Consider the following 16,859-nt stretch of genomic DNA (forward strand, 5'->3'; position numbering starts at 1 on the left):
CAGAGTAGACTCCAGAAATGTTATTTATGAATTTCAATTCAGTAGTTTACATCTGAAGGTTGTTTATTCCCAATTTAAATGACCAATGTGTCTAAAAGAGGCATTTATATTCCTGCTTGGTAATGCTTCTCTGTAGATGTCTGTGTGCCAGGGGGAAAATGCAAACAGAAATCAATGCATAATGTGTGGTCAGGCAAATCAAGAAAATTAATATTCCATGCACATAGACATACATACATGGATACACGTTTTCTTAAACTATGCTGTGCACAGTGGGCAGCCTGTCTGTCTGTCTCTCAGTGCAGTAGAGGCTAAGTACTGAGCCTACAGCCAGGCTGCAGGAGTGCCATTCATCCTTGCTATAGTCATCTGAATAAAATCTCTGAAACTGATCAGCCAAGAGTGAGTCACTGGAAGGTCATGGGACAACCGTGGCTGCAGGGTGTTTGAAAAAAAAAAAAAAAAAAGTGCAGGCCCAGTAGCAGCAGTGAGACTTTCAAGCTTACAGTGCATGTAAGACAGCTCAAGTCTGGAGTCATTCAGAAGCATTTTAGATAAAAGATCTGAACGTATGGATGTTACAAGATTCGTCCCTTTCCTCAACACCGCAGTCGGGGGAAAATTGCCTTTAAATGCAAATCCTCCTGTTCCAAATGTTAAAAAACACATTATAACAATGTCCTTGCTAGGTTTTCACTGCTACAAACAGTGCATGCAAGGTCAACAGAAGCATGATTGAAAAGAAAGGGCTACAGCAAAGGTAGAGGGATTTTGTAAAAGGAAACTTAAAATATGATTGCTAAGATGGAAATAATTTCTTACTATGCTCAAGTTCAGTTTTGTATGATTTAGAAATATTTAAATGCATGTCTTTGAACAGGAGAAACTTCAGGAGCACAATTTGAGCTGGATTATGTCACTGAGTCCCACAGACCATTCATATCTCTGATACACCAGACTTTTAAAAGTTCTCCTGGTTCCACAACAAAGTAGACTTAATACTATCAGTGATATTTAGCTCATACTTGAATGGCTGTGTGTTATTGTCTTTGAGGATAAACTGAAGGGACAGCAGAGATGCCACTGCAATGTTGGAAGTCTCTAGGGTCCATCTTTGGCATGGGAACACTAACAGGAATAAGGAACAGGAGATTATAGGAATAAGTGACATGTTTACTGCTGTATGTACTGCCCAGCTTTCTACAAATACAATCAAGGGTTACGGTTGGATTCCAGTATGCCAGTGCTTCTGACACTACAGGAAATATACACAAGAAGTGTGCGCTGTTTGTTTTAGAAATATATCAATTCCCCTTAAAAAGGTTCTCAAGAACTTGAACAAAACTGAGATCTGTTCAACCCCCCCCGCCCCTCCCCCTCCTAAGTTAAGCTTGTTTGTGACTATAATTACATTCAGCAGGGTGTCTGGTTGTGCTGACATATACACACTGCTCGGAAAAGGGGTGACTTAGCCTACTTCCTTGTTCTGCACTGTCCCAAGGTGCCTGCATATGTCAGCAGAATAGGACACCCTGTGGGGTATTATTCCCTTAGCATTTGGTGCCACCGCACTAAATACGATCACTCCATCATGCGCGGATTTCAGGACGCACAGAGCTAAGCTATGGCCACGATTGTGCTGATTTCCAGAGGAATATCTCTGAATCAGGGAAAGGAATAATAGATGGCATAGCATTGCTTACTTCGCTCTCCCACTGTGTATTCTTGTTGTAGAGAGAATATATAAAGGAATGTATTGCAACACCTTAAATTATGTTGTTTTAAAAAAATATATATTTAAAAAATGTATTTCATCATGTTCCATAGTTAGATCAAAAGCATTTTGTTATTCCCTTGCTCAAAATGTTACGTTCCTGTAAATGTTGGTAAATGTTCAGCCATCTGCTCCATCCCTTCTGTGAGATGGTAGGGAGGCCTGGGGGAGGGATTCAGAGGGGGATAGCAGTGCAGTTGGTGAGGGTGTTGGAGTCATGGTACCCAAGTCTGTTTGCTCCAAAGCAGGGAGCGAGGGACGCCTCAGCTGAGGCCTACGATTCTCTGGCACATCATGCTACTGGCTCTCACACAAGACACTCAGACTGGGCTACTAAGGATGGAGCAAACTATGTCTTTCCAAAATACTGGAGCCAGTTAGTTGGAGAAGTGCTTTTTTTTTTTTAAACTATGCATAACACACAGTATATTTTGTGCTAATGACAGACCTTTAGTTAGAAAGTGCTTTAATGCCAGGTCTCCAGCTGAATGGACCATATCATTCTCTGAAATGGGTGGGTAACCTTGACTTCATAATGGTTAAACCATTTCACATGAACTCAAGAAGATCTATACATTATCTCATAACCCCTTGTGATTTGGCTCGGACTCCAAGGTTCTGTTGTTCCTGAGATCTTTAACATCCATGGTTTGGATAGGGCTTCAGTAAAACACACAAGTAAACGATAACAGGAAGTCCATCATCTACAACAGATGGCTCGCTTGTCGCCATATGGGCACATTGGTTTTTACAATTTCTCATACAGAGGGAAGAACGAAAAAAAATACTCAGCCATCAACACCCATTCCAGGACTTTGCCTGACGTCACATGCCTCCCACCCAAGGCCTGGTGTTGCTTGGCTTCTGAGATCTGATGAGATCAGCCTTCAAGGGACTGAAACTGATACAATTACACCGTATAGAAAATGTACTGTATGACTGCTGTGCCACAAGGGATTACAGGTGTAGGTCACATAATCTCAATATCATTGCTGATTTGCCCAAATAAAAGCAAAGACACCCACCACAACACTGTTGATAGAAAACAGTATTAGGCATATCCCTGACACATGGGATTTTTTGTATAGTCAGTGTGATTAACACAAATATGACCATTCTAAAGCAAAGACAAACAATTATTTTTACATCTGGAACAGACTGTAATTCAAACACACAATGTTAAGCCATACCTAATCAGTCAAAGGTTTTACATGTCTTATTAAAATTATATACAAATGTGTCCTTCTCACATTTAAAGCATATCATTCCTTTGGTTAATCAGGAATACATGTTTCCACTCTCTGATAAGGCCAAGGATCAAAAACAGGAAACTCTAGAAATTGGATCACTTTCTGAAATATAATTTTTCATTGTTCTGTAGATTAATTTAATCTATTTTTATATATTTTCTGGTAAGAGGATTTAGACCTTTCATACATCACAATTATGATGTTTTTCCCTTCCAGTTTGCATGACTGAGGCCTGATTTGGTTTTGGCAGGTGAAACTTTCGACCACCTTACATGCACAGCAGTGTCTTTCACTTTAATGGCTTCCAGAAACATGGTCCCATACTGAAACACAGGTTACACAAACACAGACTCTTAATATTCTCCAGGAGACAAATCAAACAAATAGAGATGTATTTAGAACTACAATACTGAGTATGGTATTTAAAGGTAATATTTCACGCTTTTTATTGAGTTTTTGTTATGTAACCGTTTACATATATATTAAAATAAAGAAATAAGCCTCTTAAACATGTAATTTATTCACAGAAACCTTCTGGTCAGTTAGAAGCTCCTTTGGTTCAACATTACATAGCAGATTACCTCTGTATGACACCAGATTGCTACACTAAGTGAACACTCAGCTGCCACTTTTCAAGCTGTGATGAGCTCTGGACATAAATCTCTCTCTCTTTCTCTGTCTCACATATATATATATATATATATATATATATATATATATATATATATATATATATATATATATTTATATACTTGCAGATCTACTGACAGTATGCAAAGGTTCCCTCTTTGCATTATTTTATTATGCAGATCAACATGAGGGACGGCTGCCTGTCTATAGGGTTACTGTAAGATCAGGCAGGCCGGGGCCAATCTGATCTAATGTGCTGAAAGGCTGTTTACACCAAACCAGAGGAAAAGATTTCCTGTCAGGGTGGAGGAGAGCTCGAGGCAAACGAAGACTATTATATATAGAACTGAGGCTCAAAGAATTTACATAACTCATTTATTTATTTATATATGTTTTACTTCTCATTTTTTTAGTGATTTTCGTCATGGGCTACTTCAGCTCCCATGAGCCACTTTGTTTTCCAGCAGATTTAACAAGACAATGAGTGTTTCTTTCCAGGATGTTGAAGATGTGTATTGCTTTTGGTAAAAGGTTATATCCAGGATGAAGGAAAGGAAGGAATCATTTTTACCACTATCTCAGCTTTGATTTAATTGTGTGCGCTCCAGTGATGAACTTTAATTTACTTGGATTTAATTAAGTGTGTCATAATGTCATAACAATAGTATCGGTTGGTATTAACAATATTGCTTCGACACTCACAACCGGAGTCGGTCGGGGGTTACAAGATCTTTCCCAGAATTAATAATTAAGAGAAGATGAGTGGGGATATCAAAACTTACTACATATGGTTGAAGACAGAAGTATTCAGCCTCCTGCAAAGTCAGGAATGTGCTGAAGGTCAGAATGCCATTTTACTTATAGCCTATATATTTTACTGTAGTTAAATAGTAGTCAAACATGATGGCATAACAACAACATGTGTTTAACGGTGTGTCGATTCAATGTTGTCTCATAAAGGATTTGTGAGGCACAACCAGAAGCCCTTGGTCAAAGTGAACACAGTGTACAACAGGGAGCATTAGGTAATAATAGCTCTGATATATGTTCTGGAGCATGGGCACTCAGCGCCTTTCACGTGAACAACAAGCTATTGCAATGAACTCTTTCAGGAACAGGAAGCTTGTGCTGTACCCGTGGTACCGGAATAACTACAGCTGTAGTTGTCATTAATACATAATGTTTTGCCAGTGCCAGTTGTTTCCAGTCCAAGTCATATCCCCTCAACTTCATGCTACCTAGCGATTATACCTAATTATTACAGTGATATATCAAATCCTGAGTAAGGTCTCTCTTGTTCTATCTTTACTAAATCTCTCATATCTAGCACAGCAGAAAACAAGCACATTTGAGAGTCAAAAACACAAATAAATACATAAAGCTCAATAAACACAATGAAACTAAACACAGTCTCCTCTGTGCTCCTCGTTAACATGTAACTCGTTCCCACTGGTACTCAGCATATAAATGAGGCTGTGTTTGTTTTAAGAGGGAGCTTTAGAATATTCGGTCACCAATAGCGAATACTGTACATGTTCAAAATGAGTCACAAAACCTGAAATCTGCACAATTATTCATTATGGGTTACTTATCTAGGCTGCAAAGGCTTATTCTTATTTATAAAATAGATTCTAGTATGAATCTATGTTTTCATTAATGATGATGATGATGGTTATTATCTTTATTATACTATTTGTACCATAGATTTGGGACTTTAAATGTTAATTTTAAATCTAGTTCAGGAAAGCAATGGATGACTAAATAAAAAAATAAAAAATAAATAAATAGTACTCCAGCAAAATTGTGATGCCATGTATTGTGGTTTTAGGTTTCATAATATAACCATTGAGGTAGTCAGCTTTTAATATATAAATGTATTCTTTATTATACATCATTATAAAATTAAGTCAGGGATGCCTTTATTCTATGGTATTGAGTCACACTTTAGAAAATTGAAAGTGTGACATAATGAGGGTGAGCAGTCTGGACCGGACAGGAGCTTGTTGATGGTGGCTATACTGGGCCAGTGTCGGATTGTTGTAGAAACTTGGCCAGCATATTTGTGTTGTCGTCACCTTGTTGTGAGTCAGAGAGACAGTGATGTCTGCTGAAGCTTTTTGAAACAGTAGAATCCAATCAAATATATACACCCTAACTGACGTGCATTTCTGGACATTAGTAAAGCAACCCTATGAATCACGAAAAACAACATCGCCAGATCACCGCGTGCCTCTAAAACAATGGCCATTCACTGACAGAAGCCTTATGTGAGTCGTAGCGCAGATGGAAAATCACAACCGAAATAGACCGGCCGAGCTCATTGTGCGTCTCATAAGGTTACAGTGCTGCCTTTGACATTCCACTGTGATCCTTCCCAGAATGATTCCCCTTGCAACACACAATGACAAGCCAGTGCAGAGAACAGTGTGAAGGGAATACCCTTTCTAACATATGCATAACCATTGCTAGCACGTCTGTGTAGCTGCGTCAGAGTCTAAAGCTCTTTTTGAAGCAACTGTTCCTTTCAGCATGCAGGGTCCCTTTAACGTGTGCAATAATAGACTGCAATGCCACCGAGGACAGGCCGACTGCTCGGGAAAGAGTGACGGCACCACATCTGAGGTCCCTGTTTTGGAGGTCATGAAGGGGATGTGGGTAGCAGGGGCCTGGACAACATTCAGCAGCAAGGACCAGTGAAGGACACGTTGGTGCCTCTATGGGAATACAGTGTCAGCTCAAAGTGAGGCAGAAACTCTGAGGATTCCCCTTGGAGGAGGGAGTTCACCCCTCACCCCATGGTGCAGGGCTGACACACGCCATTGGCTGGTGAGCTGTAGGTGCCCAGCAATGGGGGGAATGTGTGCAGGGGCACAGGCAACAGACAGGGTTCGACATGCAAAAAGCTTGGAGTTTAAAAGCACCGCAAAGGCAGACACACATGGCAGCCAAACACCTGTTTAGACTGCTGGCTAGCAACACACAGGATGTGGAGTAGGAGTGAAGCACGGGCAGGGGATGGGGCTCAACACACAAAAAGGCATTGAGGAAAGGCCTCTAGTAAGCATGCACACACACACAGCAGTCAACTGGCCAGCTAATCTGGAGGCGCTCTGTGTGGATTGAGAGGGTCTGAGGGGTGCAGTTAATGCTCAATGCGCAGAATGTGGGACTGCAACACTTGAAGACACACAGCCATCAGCTGCACTGGCATCAGTAACAGTGGTAAAGGTGGGCACATATGCAGGTGCGCGAGTCATGGTGTGTGGAAATGGTGCGTGGGTGTGGAGTGGAGGGGCAAACATGGACACAGCAGCTCAATAATGCACTTAAATGAGGCACCATGGTATTTTGCAGAATACGCGTCGGGGATGGGGGGCTAGGTTTTGCAGAACAAAGCTAAGACACTAGGATGGTAGCCAGCACTTGACCAACAGAAGAGCGAGGGAAAGAAAAGACAGAACCACACACACACACACATTTTGAGTTTGAAGACTAAGACATGGAGAGTGCACAGGGCAGACCAGAGAGCAGCAGCCTGGCCCGCCAGCTTCACAAAGCACACAAAGCAAGAAACAAAAAGCTGCTCAGTGAGGTGTAAAGAAGAAGCAAAGATGAATACATCGGTGGAAGGGGCAGGGCTGCCAGCTTCCAGCAGCATTGGCTGCAGGGGATACAACAACTTGATTTGCTTGACAAAGGAGACAGTTCTACCAAAATATACAGTGTGCTCCTCTAAAAGAAGCAACATTGATTGGTTCAGCAAGAGTCCAGGAGAACATCATTCTACTGGGAGTCAAGATTTACTGAGTCATCTCCTCCTGCAGCCATCTTGGCAGTGTTGTAATGCAATGCTCAGTATCTGTGCCTCCACAAACAACACCCTTGGTGGCTACTTTCAGCTTGAAAGGGAACATGAGATGCTGTAGTTTTTTATTTTCTTTCTATTTATATGAAAATCTAAAATCTTAAACTTTAAGTGTTATATGTCACAAACATATGGACAAAAATATAATATCTTAATTTGCCAGGCCTCTGTATGTGACATGACATGTATGTGACTTGAGGTAACAGAGGTCCAAACTAAATACTAAGGATACATTATTCCAAATGGACTAATCAACCTACAGTATACTTAACATGTGTTTCATTGGTTCCTTAGTCAGTAGCTTTCCATGTTTACCAAAATGAAGACTCTGTACTGTAAATTACAAGGTTGTTTCCATACTGTTATATGTTTTAAGAATTTCCAATTACCTGATACAGTTTGTTTGTCTTTCTTCAAAACTTTAATGTGTATTTTGTTGTGCCACCAGACTGGAGAATCACATAGTGGACAAAGACACACTGGTGCCATCCTTTTTTCATATTGATATTTTGCCAAGTACACAAAACCTTAAAGTATAATATATCTAATACTTGTATATATATATATATATATATATATATATATATATATATATATATATATATATATATATATATTTATTTATTTATTTTTGAGGGAGAGGGAGTGGAGGAGGCATTTTTGTTGATGAAGTTGATGTTCTTTACAGTAATATTGTTTGGGGTGGCTCCCAACCTGGGTAAACATAGTATGCATTTGATAATGAAAAATACTGTGTGTTTATTACTCTTTCCCTATTCAAACTGAATAAGTGAATAATACAAAAATATTGTTAATCAGCTGATCTTTATTGAAAAATTAATAAGTGGCTAGTTATAGTGCACATTTCCCCAGCTACAAGATCAATACTGCCACTGTGTGGCCATTTTAAGCATTTATTAAGATTAATTATTTTCACAGGAAGACTATTAAAAGCTACTTCTGACTTTAACCAAATACCGTGAAACAAGAGTTTCTATCAAATGCACAATTAGGAAACACAGGATTCAAAATGATTAAAAATATAGTAAAATATTAACATTTAACCTGAAGATACTTTGTCTGCACGCGAGAGACTTCTTACATGATATATTTTAGGATATGTATTACTATTAGTATAGAGGTTAATATCATTGATAGTAATTGAAGTAGTAGTAGTAGAGTAGTAGAAGTAGTAGGCTAGTAGTAGAAGAAGAATTTAGGTAAGGAGTAGTGTGCATCAGTATAGTATATAAATGTAAATAGTATAGGAGCTGTAGTTTAATAGTTTAATAACAGACATCTTATGATATGTTTGTCAATGTAAATATATACTACTAATAATAATAAATAGTAATAATTATGATCATAATAATATTCTATTATTTTTATATGATTGTAATCAAATTAGTAGTAATAGTAATATATAGGGTAGTATAGTAATAGTATTTAGGTTAGTAGTTGCAGTATAATAACAGGTATATTCATGTTTGTGATAGTATGTTAGTTACTCTAAGTATGTGTAAATATTATTATTATTATTATTATTATTATTATTATTATTATTAATAATAATAATAATAATAATAGTACAAAATGGGTTGAATGGCCTCCTCTCATTTGTCAACTTTATGTTCGTCGTCTTATTATCTTATCTTATCTTATTATTATCATTATTATTATTAATCATACAATGGAAATAGCCCCAAGAGTAATTCAACAGATTTTACATCATAAACCCTTTATAAAAAGCCCAATAAGTAAAAGACAATGTAAAACAACAAAAAACAACTAATACACTATATAAGATGAGGCAGCAACACCTCAGTAATACTACTACTACTACTACTACTACTAATAATAATAATAATAATAATAATAATAATAATAAAGATTTTGCAAGAGAACAAGACTGTGCATGTTCTCATATCGAGCCTAATTATGCTCTTTTTCGTAATACTAACAATAACCAAGTATGTTTTAATAAGTGGCAGATAATAACTATTTTCGTCCTGCAGCACGGACAAGAAATGTTATGCAATAAATATAAAAACATAATAATTAGAGGAGCTCTAGAAGAATAAATTAGCAAGAGGGCCATATGGCATGTAAACAGCCTCAAAAAGCTCAAGATCCATATGGCATGCAAACAGCCTCCAGCACTATTCAGCATTAACAAAACCACAACTAGACCTTGGCAATAAATACATATAGAAAGCTATACTTTCATGAAACTGACATACATGTAGTGCCCTTGTTTTTATTACTGTTACTATTGGTAGAAAGGTACATTCATATTACAGCAGTAGATACAGTAGATTAGATAAAGTATTTACTTGTTGCTAGTTGCTTGATGCACAATTACAAATTACCCATATTATGTAACAGAACAGTGTATGTATTGCTGCACATTGAGATAAAGCAATTCATAGTAAACAACACTTGTTTTTGAGTACAGTGGAAACATTATTTTTTGAATCAACAGTGACAGAAAAGCACAAAGTATTTGCTCTGTAAATGCAGTCTACCCTATTAACTTTAAAATAATTCCTCTCTTCATTGAAATAAACAAATAACAGACAATCACACTGGACAGCACATAAACCATATAATGGAATGACAGGGAAAAGATGGCTCCTGTGAAATCCATGATGAATCTAGCACTGTTTCTTGGCAACGATTACTTTGGTCACTAGAGGCACTGTGGATTGTATTGTTTGTACTTGTGTTGCTTTCAATTTATTTATTTATTTATTTATTTGCATAGCTGTCCTACATTCAGTACCCTAGTAAACTGCTCAGGGAATGTGTGTGTGGGGGGGCGGGGGCACATTGACAAGGAAAATACACAAAAGGAAACTGCAAGCAAAATATAAACAATATTGATATATTAATACATTTTTCAAAGTAAGAAGAAATAATTGTACTGGTAATGTGTTAATTATGTCATCAGGGGAAATAATAAAGTGATCAGATTTCCAAACATGCCACACATTTACAAAGGTGGTGAAGCTACGGAACATATTACTTTTATAGCCTGTAATTAACTGAAGCTATTTTGGAATAATAATAAGTTGGGGGGAAAAAACAACATAGATGATTTCCTTTACGAGAGACTGACTCGAAATTGTGGGTTACACATGTCTGTGATAATATATTAAACTGTAAGTTGCCCTGGATAAGGGTGTCTGCAAATTAAGAAATAAATCAATAATAAAAAGCTTGTCTAAATGAAAGCATAGGAGATCCTGTTCTATGTCCACAGAAGAAGAGCCTGTGGTTGCTCAAGAACAGCTGTAGTGACTGATGTTCTAGCTGACATCCACATTAATCTAACCATGCACTGTGCATTTAGTATGTCTGCAGCCTTACATACACGGTCAGTCAGGTATTAGGGAAGCCTGTTCTTCCACACACACGCTACAGACCCTGAGGACCGTTCTGGCCCCTTGAAGCATGAAATCTCAGTCTTGTCAGCAGAATTGTTTTTGAGAGTCCTTTCTTATTTATCTGGTGTTGACACAAACATCATATGTATGTCTTCCAAATTAGTCTAACTGGTTTTCTGCTTTTCCAATGTTGCACCCTGAAATGCATGTGGGAAAAAATATGCACATGCATATTGCAGAACGCACATGGAAAAATTGAAAACGGACTCATTTAGATCATGCTGGCTCCTTTGTTCAAGTCAATGTTAGTCTATGTTTTTCTTGGAAAATACAATCAAATTCAATTCGCAGCAAAGTCAGCTTTACTGTCTTACACAGATAATATCTACGGAATTTAAGCATCTCCCAAGTATATTTCCAGTAATTTGTTCACTGCCCTGTGCTTATATGATTTTACAAACCCTCTCAATAACAACCAGAGCCCTTGAGTCTTCTAGTAGGGACACTGGCTATTGTTTGGTGGTGCCTGTCACTTCTATATATTTTTTTTAACGTAATGGTTCGCCTTGTTATAGCTATAGTGCCTCACAGAGTAAATGTTTTGACAATTAAACAAGTGTTTCCGTAGAAGCAGGAATGAGGGAGTTCCTCTAGCTGTACAAATGTTGCTAGGCAACGGCGAATGCGTCCATATACAGTGCCGTGCACAGACGCACCTCTTTTGATCTCCTGAAACGTTTAATCAAATGCCCTTCTGCACAGGCAAGGACGTTTATAATCCTGGCACATTGACCGCATGTCAGTTGGTTTGCAAAGTCATTTCTAGAATCTAATTTCTCCTTTCCAATGGGTTTATAGAATATGGGTCTCATAACAGCTTTCTATGCCCTTTAAAAACAAATAAAGTAATTAATGTATTATTATACATATTAATAATAATAATACATTAATGCTCATATTCTGTTGAGGTAAAAATAATTGCATTATTGTTGACAAGCATGTATTCTTGGCTTTGGCAAAGTTCAAATATAGAAATATACTCTTCAAGAAGCATGAATGGCTTTTTAGTCTGAATTCTAACTGTAATATTGCTTGAAAAATACAAAATACTTGATTACATTTTTCATCCACATAATGGATCACAGCACTATTGGAGTTACCTTGCACACCGACACCTCTTGTAATTTGTCAGTACTTTACCTTATATGTAGCCAAAATTAGTAAGCATTCTGCCAAATGTGATCTTATTACTTAGTCTATGTATATTCATCTGGGTACAGCTTTGGGAAACTGGGAACTGAAGGTTTCTCTGCGTCCTCAGCATTCTTGTCATACTTTAGTAACAGAACTCATATTGCATAATATACCAGTGAGGGGGTCACCATTTCAATAAGTTCTCAACATTTTGGGGTTTGTCTTGTGTTTGGGAGGTGCAACTCAAGTGTTTGGAAGTGTGCCTGACACAGCAGCTCGAATGTAATGTCCGACTGCTTATGCTGCACTTCTTGTCTGCTAAATGGCCGCTAAATGTGCACACAACATTGCCAAAAAGGGTTTCCTTTCACTTCCTCAGCCTACGTCTTGCCAGTGGGCTGGACTTCTCTCTGTGGCTGTTGCTAAATGGAAGATGACGTTCTGTGCATTTTTGTAGAACTGTATCTTTACTTGATGTTATGTAATACATTTTAATCTTTAACTCTTTATTTATCCAAATATAAACAATAGCTCCTATAGGGAGTGCAGATGACTGTCAGTCAGGGCATGAGCCCTCAATATAGTTCAAATCCCCCCTCAGGTTTATTTTCTCCTCTATTCTTAAAAATAGACCAACAACAACAAAAAGCAAAACACAATCCATCCATTAAAAATCACTTAGGCAGAGAGTAGTGGAAAAGCAGATGAACATTTGCAAACAGTATAAGCAGTCTGCTACTATTTCCCCCACCCCCCTCCTCACTGTAATCCGTTAATAGTCGTGCCTTTGTTTTGAGAATGCTGTTTATTCGGGTGTGCAGCGTTAATTCCCAAGGCGCTGGCTGGCTGAGGTTGTCTTGTTTGTGCGCGCGCTTCGAAGCCCTGCGAATGCAAAGCACTGGAGGAGAGGGGAGGGGGTTCTCTGTGAGTGCAGGGAGGGAAACCCGCTCACAGCGATGAGTGACCTCCCTTTGGGGGCTGCTTCAAACACATGGCCGTCTGGAGGCGCGATGATAGCACGCTTTGCCAGTGCGCTCCCTGGGAGAGGGAGAGGGAGTGGGAGTGGGAGAGATGTTGTCTTTACCTCCAGTCCTCATTGGCTTTCCACGCTGTCTGCACTACAGAACATGCTCTTTGTAGCATGACGGTGAAGAAAGAGCCCATTTTATATCCCTGTGTTACAGTTGCCATTTTAACCCATAATGGGAGAAATGTTATCTTCAAATATTACCTAGCTTTGATCAAATATAACCTGATTTTACTAAGAAATTGCAGGAGTACAATCATAACAGTAAAGATTTTAGGGGGTTTAACTGATTCAGACAGAGGAAGAAGGGAAATCTATATCCTATTGACCACATTTTGATAACACAGTGTTTTCAATGCTTCAAAATGTCTTTAGCACTAGTGGGGTAACCTTGTGTAAGGCATTGTAAATCATAACCACACAAATAACACTGTGCTCTGAACTTTTGCTCTATAGCATTAGGAATTGCCCTGTGATCAAACTCTGACACTTTGTCAGGAGGGTTTGACGCCCCTCAACCTGGAATTTTTACTACCCTACAATGAATCAGTGTTCAGTACATTTCAAAATATATTATTTATAAATAAATACAGTTCACTAAACAATGTTGATTCAACTAAATATTTAGTGAAGGGAGCCCATACTCTGTATATTTGTGAGTATATACTATGAAACGGAGATAAGCAGTTAATGTCTGATCGATGAATGCGGTGATAGAAGTGGAGTTTAAATAAGCCATTTGAGGATATTCATTAAGGAGCCAAACAAATGCATTAGAAGGCCAATTTTACAATGTTGATTAATATCAGTTACAGTAAGTATGGATAAGCTCAGAACCATATGTATTGCTGATAAACACATAAGCAAGGTTACAAATGAGAAGAAACCACTCCGCTGACATTGCAAATTGAATTGCTAGTTGTTTAAACATTCAACCACATAACACACACAGTGGACCAGCTTCCACAATATGAGCAGGGGAGGAAGGAAGGGTGGAAGGAAGTAAGGAAGGAAGGAACCTGTCACTTCCTTCTGTTTGCTGTCACAATGGTACTCTGGCTGGTCTTGAAAATAAGGATGATGTCATTGTCTTGGACTTGCCTATTGCCTTTGCAGTCTAATGTATATACAGACTGATTATGCAGGCATCTGCTGTCAAGACATTTTAAACTCAAGTAACTTCCTAGCTTTCTATAGCCAACTGCCTTAGAGATTATTTTGTTCAACTTACATATTGCTGTGTTAGTCATTTGGTTCACCTCCTTTAGGTAAGACTGCATTCTGTTCAGCAGTGAGGCAGTACAGTCAAGTGACATTTGTTAGAACATTGCATTTATTCATGTATGTATTTATGTATCATATTAAATCATACTAATACTTATACTGCAGTTGAATTCCTTGATCCTTCCGTTTCATTGTGCTTTACCGATTATAAGTTGAGTGGCAGCCACAATTTTACCCACCCTCTAACTCAGTAAACTTGAATCTTCTCTAGGCTGACTCAATGATAATTTAAGACTTAAAATATACATTTGATAAATTGCTACAGTTTAATGAACAATGCGTATTAAACCAAATGTATCACCAAATAAAAATGTTAAATATGAAAGGGGGGAATACTATTAGTTACAGCTGTATAATGTACATGTTAACAGGCCAGTCTGACCTTAGTATCTATTATCTGAATGTTAGATTCTTCCTCTACAATTAGGAGATCTCATTGAAATGCAACTGCAAAATGTTGGTTGTTATCGGTTACCTGTTGTTATGGTTACTGTCTGCGAGACTACAGAACCAGGCGTTCAGCATCAGCACTCGAAATAACATTTCAGGCAACTCAAACGATTTACATGCAGGCTTGCGTAACACATAATATTGGTGCACAAGTGACAATCTAACAGGAAATATATGGGCAACAATAATAAACAGCTACCACAGGAATCAATGCTCCTATTAATGGCACATGCACACAGCTTGGTCTCCACAGAATACTCCTCAAATCAGGTCATCTACCCCTGCCAGCCAGAACACAGCCATGCCACACCAGTATGCAAAACGGTGTATTAATAAAGGTACACACAGTAAAGCAATCAGGGTAGAATGTAGAAACAGCACAGCGATCTGGGAAGTGTAGCATGGACCTCAATTCATCTGAGGACATTAAATGTGACTGCTCACTTATGGTCCACCCTTTCAATCCTTTGCAGAACAGAGATAGATACAAATAAAAGTATGCAGTGCTTAATGCAAAACATGGAGAAGAACGTATTCTGGTTCATGGCATGGCAAAGGGGTTATGACATTTAGAAGCCCTGGTGTAACACTTTTGGTTCCAAGACATGAACGATGACACAAAACAAGTGATATCATACAAAAGATACATACAGTTAGGTCCATAAATATTTGGACAGTGACACAATTGTCATGATTTTGGCTCTGTATGCCACCACAATGGATTTGAATGGAATCAATCAAGATGTGCTTTAAGTGTAGACTTTCATCTTTAATATGAGGGTAATTACATTGATTAAACAACATAATCATGAATTAAATTGTGAGTTTCAATACTTGGTTGCAAATCCTTTGCAGTCAATGACTGCCTGAAGTCTGGAACCCATAGACATCACCAGATGCTGGGGTTCTTCCCTGTTGATGCTCTGCCAGGCCTGCACTGCAGCTACGTTTTGCCTCAAAACAAACCAATCATAAAGATAGCAAAAACATTATGTGTGGCCAAATCAACTATCTGGTACATTCAAACAAAGAAGGCACTGGTGAGCTCAGGAACACCATAAGGCCCGGAAAACCATGGAAAACAACTGTGGTGGATGACAGGAGAATTCTTTCCCTGGTGAAGAAAAACCCCTTCACAACAGTTGGCCAGATCAAGAACACCCTCCAGGAGGTAGGCATATCTGTGTCAAAGTCAACAATCAAGAGAAGACTTCACCAGAGTAAATACAGAGGGTTTACCACAAGATGTAAACAGGCAACAGGAAGACCACATTAGATTTTGCCAAAAAAAAACTAAAGAACCCTGTACAGTTCTGGAACAACATCCTATGGACAGATGAGACAAAGATCAACTTGTACTAGAATGATGGGAAGAGAAGAGTATGGAGAAGGGAAGGAACTGCTCATGATCCGAAGCATACCACCTCATCTGTGAAGCATGCTATGGCATGGGCATGTATGGCTGCCAAGGGAACTGGTTCCCTTGTATTTATTGATGATGTGACGGCTGACAAAAGTAGCAGGATGAATTCTGAAGTGTTTAGGGCATTATTATCAGCTCAGATTCAGCCAAATGCTTCAAAACTCATTGGACGGTGCTTCACAGTGCAGATGGACAATGACCCGATGCATACTGTGAAAGCAACCCAATACTTTTTTAAGGTGAAGAAGTGGAATGTTTTGCTATGGCCAAGTCAGTCACCTGACCTGAATCCAATTGAGCAGCATTTCACTTGCTGAAGGCAAAACATCCCAAAAATTTGCAACCAAGTATTGAAACTCACAATTTAATTTAAGAGCCTAAAATTGGGGGGATCACCTATAAAAATGGGTGTACTTCCTACACCATTTACCCAATTTGGATGTAATTTGGAACCTCAAATTAAAGATGAAAGTCTACACTTAAAGCACATCTTGATTGTTTCCTTTCAAATCCATTGTGGTGTACAGAGCCAAAATTATGACAACTGTGTCACTGTCCAAATATTTATGGACCTAA

The sequence above is a fragment of the Amia ocellicauda genome, chromosome 15, assembly GCF_036373705.1.
Source record: "Amia ocellicauda isolate fAmiCal2 chromosome 15, fAmiCal2.hap1, whole genome shotgun sequence".
In the NCBI taxonomy this organism is placed as follows: domain Eukaryota; kingdom Metazoa; phylum Chordata; class Actinopteri; order Amiiformes; family Amiidae; genus Amia; species Amia ocellicauda.